Below are 9,639 nucleotides of genomic sequence, written 5' to 3'. Positions count from 1 at the left end.
TACTTATGAAATAGTCACTGGGATATAAAGTATAGCATAGGGAATATAGTCAATAATGTAATAAATATGTATGGTGTCAGATGGGTACTAGATTTATTGGGGTGATCACTTTATATGTTACACAAATGTCTAATCACTATGTTGTACACCTGAAACTAATATAATATGTATGTCAACTAACTGAAAAATTTTTTAAAGGGGGGAACAGGTGAAGGGGAGTAAGAGTTTCCAGTTTTTGATATAAAATAAGACATGGAGATGTAACGTGATAGTATTGTATGGTGTCAGATGGTTGCTGGACTTAACAGTGATTAGTTCTTCAGGTATATAAATGTTGAATAATTGTGGTGTACACCTGAAACTAATATAATATTGTATGTCAGCTACATTTTAATAAAAATGTTTTTTAAAAAAGAAGAAAATGTATTCTGATTTCCCATCTATGTACACTCCTTGCCCAAGTCCAGGATCTCATTTCCTATTCTAGGTGCATCAGTTTTACCAGCACCTAGAGTCTGAGCAAAACAGTCTTCCTGGAGCATCATCAAGTCTCATTCTTCAGTGCCTTCAGTTCTAAACCTCTGTAAGAAGCCACTAGCTTCAGTTTTAACTCTAGCCTTAAATCCTCCCTCATAAATGAAATTAGGCAATCTATTTTTTTATGGTTTGAACATTAAAGTACCAAATGTTAAGGTGAGTTTTTAAGCCTCTTTATACATGGATAAATGTTTTACCACCAACTCTCTGGTGGGGCAAAAAACCCTTATTTGTAGTACCTTCCAATTTTTGTTACATAAATTCTCCTTCCGTGATTGATTTCAAGCTATCAATGTGAAGTCACTCAATACTGAGTTGGGATGAGATGCACACACTTTGCTCTTTTGACTTGATATGAACCAGCTCTAGCTCAACACTGCCAGATGAAATTATTGAACAGTGATCTTACAACTTTTGAAAAATAGGCATGATAATCTATAACTAGATTTCCCCCAGAGTTGGTGTTATCTGTAGTAGAGTTGTCCTTCAAAATCTATGAAATTCTTCCTTGCCACTGAATACATTGAAAGAATAAAATTAAAATAGATTTTCCTAAACTAATAGCCAGTAATCATTAGTAGGAGATTTAAGAATAGTAAGAAGGAAAACTTTGAAAAAACTTACAAGGAGAAGCAAGTTATTTTTGATGATGTAAATCTGACATTGGTTATGTAAATTGATAGAGCATGTGTGTTTGTGGGATTATAATTTAAAAAAAATTCTTATGTATTTCCATGGACTTTGAAATTACATCCCCAGATAAATTGTGACATTTTCTTTCTGCACATTGGTGCAATTTACATTGTGAAATTGTCATGTAGATTCATTACATGTATTTTCCAAACACAAATGACTGTAACTCAAATACATACTTGTCATATACCAAACTCTAAACTGCATAAAAACATTCTATCACTTGTACAGGAACATTGATAAGATATTTATACATTATTATAACAAAAATTCTTAGCTTGGGAACCTCAGAATTTTTACTTTTGATATCTTTCTGGCTCATGTCACATATTTTTGGTCCAGATTTGGGAACATTTATGTGCTAGCTTTTATCAGACTGCAATGAATAACAACTTCAAAAATTTTCGGTGCCTTTCAATAGCATTTCTCACTCATGGCATGTTGGGTACTGCAGGTTGGTTGCTGTGCTGTCCTCCATGGTTGTGGTTCAGGTTCAGCTCTGCACCGTCCAGGACCCAGGCTGAAAGAGAAGGCTCCTACCTGGGATATGCCCTTCTAGTGACAGAAGGCAGTGATTCAAGAGAACTGCCAACAATGTGAAATGGATCTAAAAGTGTTTAAGTAGATACAGTTCTCATCTAGTCTATTCACATTCTGTTGACCATAGCAAGTCGTGGCTAAGCCCAGTCATTTGAGCAACAAAACTGCTCTTCCTACATGAAGCCACTGTAAATCATAGCTAAAGGTATGAAAATATAATTCTGAACAACAATACCGCAGGTACCACAATATTTGAGCTCATAGGAGTAACCAAAGTATATCAAAATAATCTGAAAGGAAATATTAAAAAAAAAATTTATATATATATATAATTTATATATATATATATATATTAGGGTTGCCAAAAAAATGTATACAAGTGGTCAACGTTGCTCAAGCAGTAGTTTGCCGTAATCGGAAGTGTCTGGACGCTGATGGTAACCACTTTGAGCACCTGTTGTAATTGCAGAAGTCAAACGTGACTTGTATTCATTTTTTGTTATCAGTATATGACTACATTGAGTATTACAATTTTAATAGTTTATTCCTTTCTTAAAATATGTATACATTTTTGGCACCCTGTGTATATAGATATATAGATATACACATATATCTATATACATATATATATCTATATGTATAGATATATATAGTATATAAATATATATACATATATAGATAGGTTTTATAATAAAATAGGTTTTAGAAAATAAACCTACATAATAAGTTGGTTCAGAATTTTTCATCTTACTCTGTCTATATTTCACTTTTTGGAAAATAAGATTTTTTTTAATGTCACTATCACCTAATTCTGTAGGAAATAAAAAATACGATAAATTAATAGAAATATTCCTAGATAATTGATGGTGTACTATTTTTAGTACTAATTGTACTAATAGTACAATTAGTACTAAAAATAGTACTCTTTGTATTATTATTTTTTTTGGGGGGGGGCTGTTAACTAAACTTTTCTGAGTCTCAATTTGCTCATCTCTAAAATAAGAAAATTGTTCCACAAGTTTCCTAAGGTCATTTTTACTATTATATAAAGCTCTCATTCTAATGCTTTTTCATTGCCATCTAATTAACAAAGCATATCCTTCTGCAATTTTTATTACAGTTTAACTCATTGTTTTTCTTAGAATTATGGCAGAGCAATGGAATTTTAGTTTCCCTTTATTTCTGTCCCGCCCTATTCAAACATGGATTTAAGCTAAAGTGATAGAATCCAGTCCTCCTTGTTTTAATCTTAATATTCAAACTAATACTTTTTCGTTACTCTGAGATTTGCTGGTTTAAGCATCATTATATGTTAAAATCATCTGAGAGCTTGTTTAAAATGTAAATTTCCAGTCCCTAAACCCCTGGAGATTTTGAGACTAGATAGAACCCAGAAAACTACATTTTTAATAAGAATGGCAGGTATCTAAACTAATCTAAGCAGTACAAACCCTATAAATTATTTTGGTAATAGCAATAAAAAACAACACCATATACTGGGATACTAATATACATAGTATAATAATTTAAAATTAGTTGTTAATACCATATTTCTCAATTGCACCTTTGTTTGGTGTATTTTGTTTTCATGAATTTAATTTTTGCTTTTTGTTACCGCATTTAGTGTATTGGACCTCTGTAAGTGATGGAATTATGGTCATATACAAATTTTAGAAATGTGGAAACTGAAATATCTTAATATTCTGAAAGTACTTTGATTAGTTTAGCATTCTCCAAATGCGTACAGGGTAGATTTATTTCAGAATGAAAAACTGCAGAATTAGAACTGTTGGATTATTACCTCCAGTCTCCCTGCTTCTTTCCTTGTTTCCTTACAGTCTAAGCTCCACAGCCTAGTACGCCTTTTAAAATATACTCAGATCATGTTATTTCTCTGCTTGAAACCCTCCAGAATGAAAACCAAAGCTCTTATCCTGGCTACCTGTAGGATCTTATCTCCCTAACTTCACCCACCCCTCCTGCATCTCGCTGTTTGCTGAAATGCACTTCTCCATTTGTCTTCACCACACCAGCTAAGGCTTTCCTGAGGTCTCTGCTCAAATACTGCCTTACGCTGACAGGCCCGCATTGGCCATCCAAGATAAAATAGCATATTCCCTTCCACCCATCAATCATTACCCTTTGTTCTCTGCTTTATTTTTGTTTACAGTACTTAAGACTATTTAACATGTATTGATTTATATCCACCCCTTTTTAATTTTTAGTTTTATAAGCACAAGGACTTTGTTTTGTTCACTATGTCTCCAGGGCTTAGAATAATACCTGGCACATAGTAGGTACTCAGTAAATATTTGTTGAACAAACTTTTGGAGATTATCCACAGGTTGGCCTATCTCCAGTATAAGGCAAGACTATTAAGACTCAAGTTTTATAAAATAAGTAATGTTTTTAAAGGCAGTTTTATTTTCTCTTAGTTTCTCATTTATTTTTAAAGATACTTTAATGTTTTTAGATTTATCATCCCTTTTGCAAACTCCATCTTTTTTTATTATTTTTCAATTACACTTGGCATTCAGTATTATTTTACATTAGTTTCAGGTGTACAGCATAGTGGTTAGACGTTTATATAATTTAAGAAATGATCCTCCTGACCAGTCTAGTACCCACCCTGCACTATACATAGATATTACCGTATTATTGACTATATTCCCTTTTTTTACTTTACATCCCCATGACTGGTTTGTAACTACCAATTTGTACTTCTTAGTCCCTTCACCTTTTTCACCCTCCCCCAACCCTCTACCATGTATCACCCCAATAAATCTAGTACCCCTCTGACACCATACATAGTTATTATAATATTATTGATTATATTCTTATGCTTTACCCTACATCCCCATGACTATTGTGTAACAACCAATTTGTACTTCTTAATCCCTTCCCCTTTTGCACCCACCCCTTACTCCTCTCCCATCTGGCAACCATCATAATGTTCTCTGTATGAGTTTTTGTTGTTGTTTCATTTGTTTATTTGTTCTTTAGATTCCACTTATAAGTGAAATCATGACATTTGTCTTTCTCTGTCTGACTTACTACACTCAGTACAATACCCTCTAGATCCATCCATGTAGTTGCAGATGGCAAGATTTCATTCTTTACTTATGGCTGGATAATATTCAACTGTATATATGTACCACCTCTTCTTTATCCATTCATCCATTGAGGGTCACCCAGGTTTCCCTCATATCTTGGCCATTGTAAATAATGCTCCAATAAACATATGAATGCATGTGTACCCTTGCATTTAGGGTTTTGTTTTGTTTTTTTTTTTTTTGATGAATACCCAGAAGTGGGATCAATAGGTCCTGTGTCTCTTGTTATAGCCTTTGTTTTAAAGTCTATTTTGTCTGGTATAAGTATTGCTAACCTAGCTTTTTTTTTTCTATTTCCATTTTTATGAAATATCTTTTTCCATCCCTTTACTTTCAGTCTGTGTGTGTCTTTCGATCTGAAGTGAATCTCTTGTAGATAGCATATGCAATGGTCTTGTTTTCTTATCCATTCAGCCACCCTGTGTCTTTCAGTTAGAGCATTTAATCTATTTACATTTAAAGTATTGTTGATAGAAATGTAGTTATTGCCATTTTGTTATTCATATTTTTTATCACTTTTTCTTTTTTTGTTCATCTTTAAGCAGTCTCTCTAAGATTCCTTGTAATACTAGTTTGGTGGCAATGAACTCCTTTTGCTTTTTGTTGTCTGGGAAGCTCTTTATCTGTCCTTTGATTCTAAATGATAGCTTTGCTGGGTAGAGTAATCTTGGTTGTACGTCCTTGCCTTTCATCACTGAATATTTTGTGCCAATGTCTTCTGGTCTGCAAAGTTTCTGTTGAGAAATCAGCTCATAGTCTTATGGGGCCTCCCTTGTGGGTAACTAACTGCTTTTCTCTTTCTGCTTGTAAGATTCTGTCCTTGTCTTTAAGCTTTGGTATTTTAATTATGATGTGTCTTGGTGTGGGCCTCTTTGAATTCATGTTTGGGACTCTGCACTTCCTGGGCTTGAATATCCATTTCCGTCTCCATGTTAGGGAAGTTTTCTGTCATTATTTCTTTTTTTTCTTTTTTTATTTCAGTTGCACAAAACAAAGTAATACTTAGACGTTTATCATTTATATCCCTCACACTGTGTCAACCCCCCTTCCCCCATCCATTCTCCCTCTGACATCGCACATGGCCATTACATTTCCATTGTCTCTATTCCTAATGCTGTACTCCGCTTCTTGTAAGTATACACACACACACACACACACACACACACACACATATTTGAACTTGTAGTTGACATTCATTATTGTTCAGCTTCAGCTTCAGGTGTACAGTGCAGTGATCAGGCCTCTACGTCATCCCTGAGGTGGTCTCCCTGTCATTATTTCTTCAAATAAAGGTTTCAATTCCTTGCTCTCTTGCTTTTCCTTCTGGTACCTCTATGATGCGAATCTTGGTATGCTTGATGTCCCAGAGACCGCATAAACTCACCTCATCTTTTTGGATTCTTTTTTCTTTTTGCTGTTCTGATTGGGTGCTTTGTGCTACCTTCTCTTTTAAATTGCTTATTCAACCCTCTGCTTCATCTAATCTGTTGTTTCCCTCTAGTGTATTCTTCATTTCAATGATTGTATTCTTGATTTCTGACTGGTTCTGTTTTATTTTTTATCTCCATTTTTTATGTTTTCTGTCTCTTTGTTGAAGTTCTCCCTGAGATCATTGAGCATCCTTATAATCAGTATTTTGAACTCTGTCTGGTAGATTGCTTTTCTCCATTTTCTTTAGTTCCTTTTCTGGAGATTTATTCTGTTCTTTTATTTTTCTCCCCATTTTGGCTGCCTCCTTGTGTTTGTTTTTGTGTATTAGGTAGGGCTGCTGTGCCTCCCAGTCTTAGTAGAGTGACCTTATGTAGTAGGTGTCCTGTGGGCCCAGGGGTGCAATCTCCCTTGTCACCAGAACCGGGCGCTCAAGTTTTGCTCCTTGTGTGGTTATGTGTGTCCTGTTATAGTTGAGCGTTGGTTGCTGTTTGCACATCAGTGGGAGGGGTTGACCCGCAGGCTGGTTGAGAGGACTGGCTGTGACTACAGTGGAGTAGCTGTGGTACAGACACTGACCCTACAGGGTAGGGTTCACATTAGCAGAACTCTGGTGCCTACTCAGTATGCCCTTTGGGTGTGTCGGTTTTGGAGGTGGCAGCATGATTCTCCAGCTTGTACCAAAGCTGGCCACTGGGCGTGCCAGCCCCAGTACCTTCTGAAAAGGGATCTGCTGTAAGCCAAATTCAGCTGCAGACTGTGCCCTGCCCACAGCCACCTAGCATGAACCGCAAAGCAATCCACTGTGCTCGGAGGTGCCTGGAGAGGCCAAGCTGCAAACCAAGGCCAGCTGTGGCTAGTTTAGGGCTTAGGGCTTTTCAGCCAGAGGTACAAGACATGCGGGAGGTAGAAGCTGCTTGTTTGGGTTTTGTGAAACTTTGTGATATTTTAGGAAAGTCTGCAAATGAGCCAAGGCAGGCATTTTGTACAGGAGAGTCACTGCACGTGGCTTAGAAGGGCCCACAAGTTGGGAGGGGCGTGGTCTCAGATTCTTTGGGGTGGGGCCAGGTTGATGGAGACTTAAATATGGCGGCTGCCTGCGTCTGCACGCTGAAAAGGGGGGGGGGGGAACTCAACAGAGAAACAATGGCTTCTGTCAGCTCCTCCATCTGGGAGATAGCTGCCCCTCCAGCCCTTGCTCTACAACCAGACAACTCAGTTCCTCCCCGTCTGTCCCTGGCACCTTTGGAGCTGCTGCCCCAGCGCTGGAGCTCAGAGCAAGTCCGTCAGCAAGTAAGTTCTTGCGCAGGCCCTGTATGAAGAACACCTTGGAGTGCAGCTGCCTTCTGGCTCACTCAGCCACAATTTCTGCTGATTATTAGAAGTTAAGGGGGCTTCTCTCCCCGGCTCTGAAATCCTGACCGGGGAGGGGGAGCTTTGTGTGGCACTGGGACCCCTCACTCCTCTGGCAGGGTGGGGACCTCCTCAGCCGAGATATTCCACGTCTCTCCCCCTCCTACCAGTCTCGAGGTGGCTTTTTATGTATGTCCTTATTTGTAGGGCTTCGGTTCAGCTAAACTTTAGGTGATTCTCAGTGATAGTTTTTCTGTGGTTCAGTTGTAATTATGATGTGGTTGTGAGAAGAAGTGAGCACAGCATTTACATACTCCACCATTTTGACCAGAAATCTTTTTCCATCTGTTTTAGTCTATTTTTTAAATTATTTGTCATACTTTGTTTTGAGTTACGGCAACTTAAAGTTGATATTTTACTTCAACAAGTTTTACTTAATTGAAATTTGAAACTCCAATTATGAATTCAATGTTGGTGAAAGGAACCAGATTTACATTCCCGTAACATGGAGTACTTACCTTCATGTGATACCTATTTGATGTAGTTACATAAATAAGTAATAGCATTCATGGTTTCCTCTAAAATTAAAATTCTTCTTGATTAATAAACAAAGTAAAAGGATAATTTATTCTTAGCATCCTCTGATACATGCCCTCTAAAACCAATACATGTACTGATAGAGGATTTTATGCCATAAAAATATGCCTGACTGGAACAATACTGAGGTTATTTAGACAATAGGTCCAAAGCATTTTGCAAACTAAAGGAATAAAGTAGCTGTTGCAATGTTTACAACATTTTTAGTCAAGTAATATTAAGCCACAGTAAAATAGTCCATTTATTTGGACATTTTCTCCTCCCTGGCCTAGACTTCCCTGCTTGTTACTTACTGCATGGTCTGGTGCCTGGAAATGCCCCATGTGCCAGTACTCTGTCAGAAATGAAGGTTTGGGTCACCTCACAAGGTAAAGAACCAGGACCAGCAGAGGTGTTTTCTAAGGGCAAAGGGAATACAAACGAGGTAGTGGAAGATGGTAATCATGAATACCAGCTACAGCCATGTGACCAGTTATAGAAACAAGGACTGATTGTCATGAGTATTTCCTTATTTTGTTATGAATATGTTTGTGTGTGTGTTTGCATAGTAGATATCTTTGTTTTCTTCCTTTTTTTATCTCCTTATCATGTAATATCAGATGTGTGTTAGGTAGAATTATGACCCTCTTATTCTCTTTATTTGGAGGTTAACAATGGAGATTATTTGGAGGTTACGTATTGTTTCAGGAGTTATATATGGATACCAGGTTGACAAGGGGTGCACTTGTGATGGTTAATTTTATGTGTCAACTTGGCACCACAAAGTGCCCAGGTATTTGTTCAACCATTATTCTGGGTGTATTTTGTGTTTGGATGAGATTAACATTTAAATTGGTAGATTTCAAGTAAAGCACAGTGACCTCCGTGATGTAGGTGGGGCTTTTCCAATCAGTTGAAAGCCTAAATAGAACAAAATGTTCAGCCTCCCTCAAGCAGGAGAGAATTTTCCATCAGAGTGTATTCAGACTTTATCTTCAACATTGGCTCTTCCTGATTCTATAGCAGATTGCCTTTGGACTCAAACTAGAACATTGGTTCTCCTGGGTCTCCAGCCTGTCAGCCCACCCTGCAGATTTTAGACTTGTCAACCTCCATAATCCCATGAGCCAATTCCTTATAATATTGTATAAATATATATACATATATGCATACATACACATTCTATTGGTTCTATTTATCTGCAGAACCTTCATACACTTCCCAACAAGGCCAAAAAAAGTTTGTGACCTACAAATTATAAAGAAGGAAATAATGACATTTTATTAACTGGATTCAAAACATTTATCAAAGCTAGCATACGTTTTCATTACATATACTTCGTTGCAGAGATCTAGTCACTCACTGACCTTTAAGTGTGTAGACTTTTCTATTACCATGC

This window comes from Rhinolophus sinicus, linkage group LG05, assembly GCF_036562045.2.
Source record: "Rhinolophus sinicus isolate RSC01 linkage group LG05, ASM3656204v1, whole genome shotgun sequence".
NCBI classification, from domain to species: domain Eukaryota; kingdom Metazoa; phylum Chordata; class Mammalia; order Chiroptera; family Rhinolophidae; genus Rhinolophus; species Rhinolophus sinicus.
The sequence above is the reverse complement of the archived record's forward strand: the minus strand, read 5'-3'. Positions refer to the sequence as shown.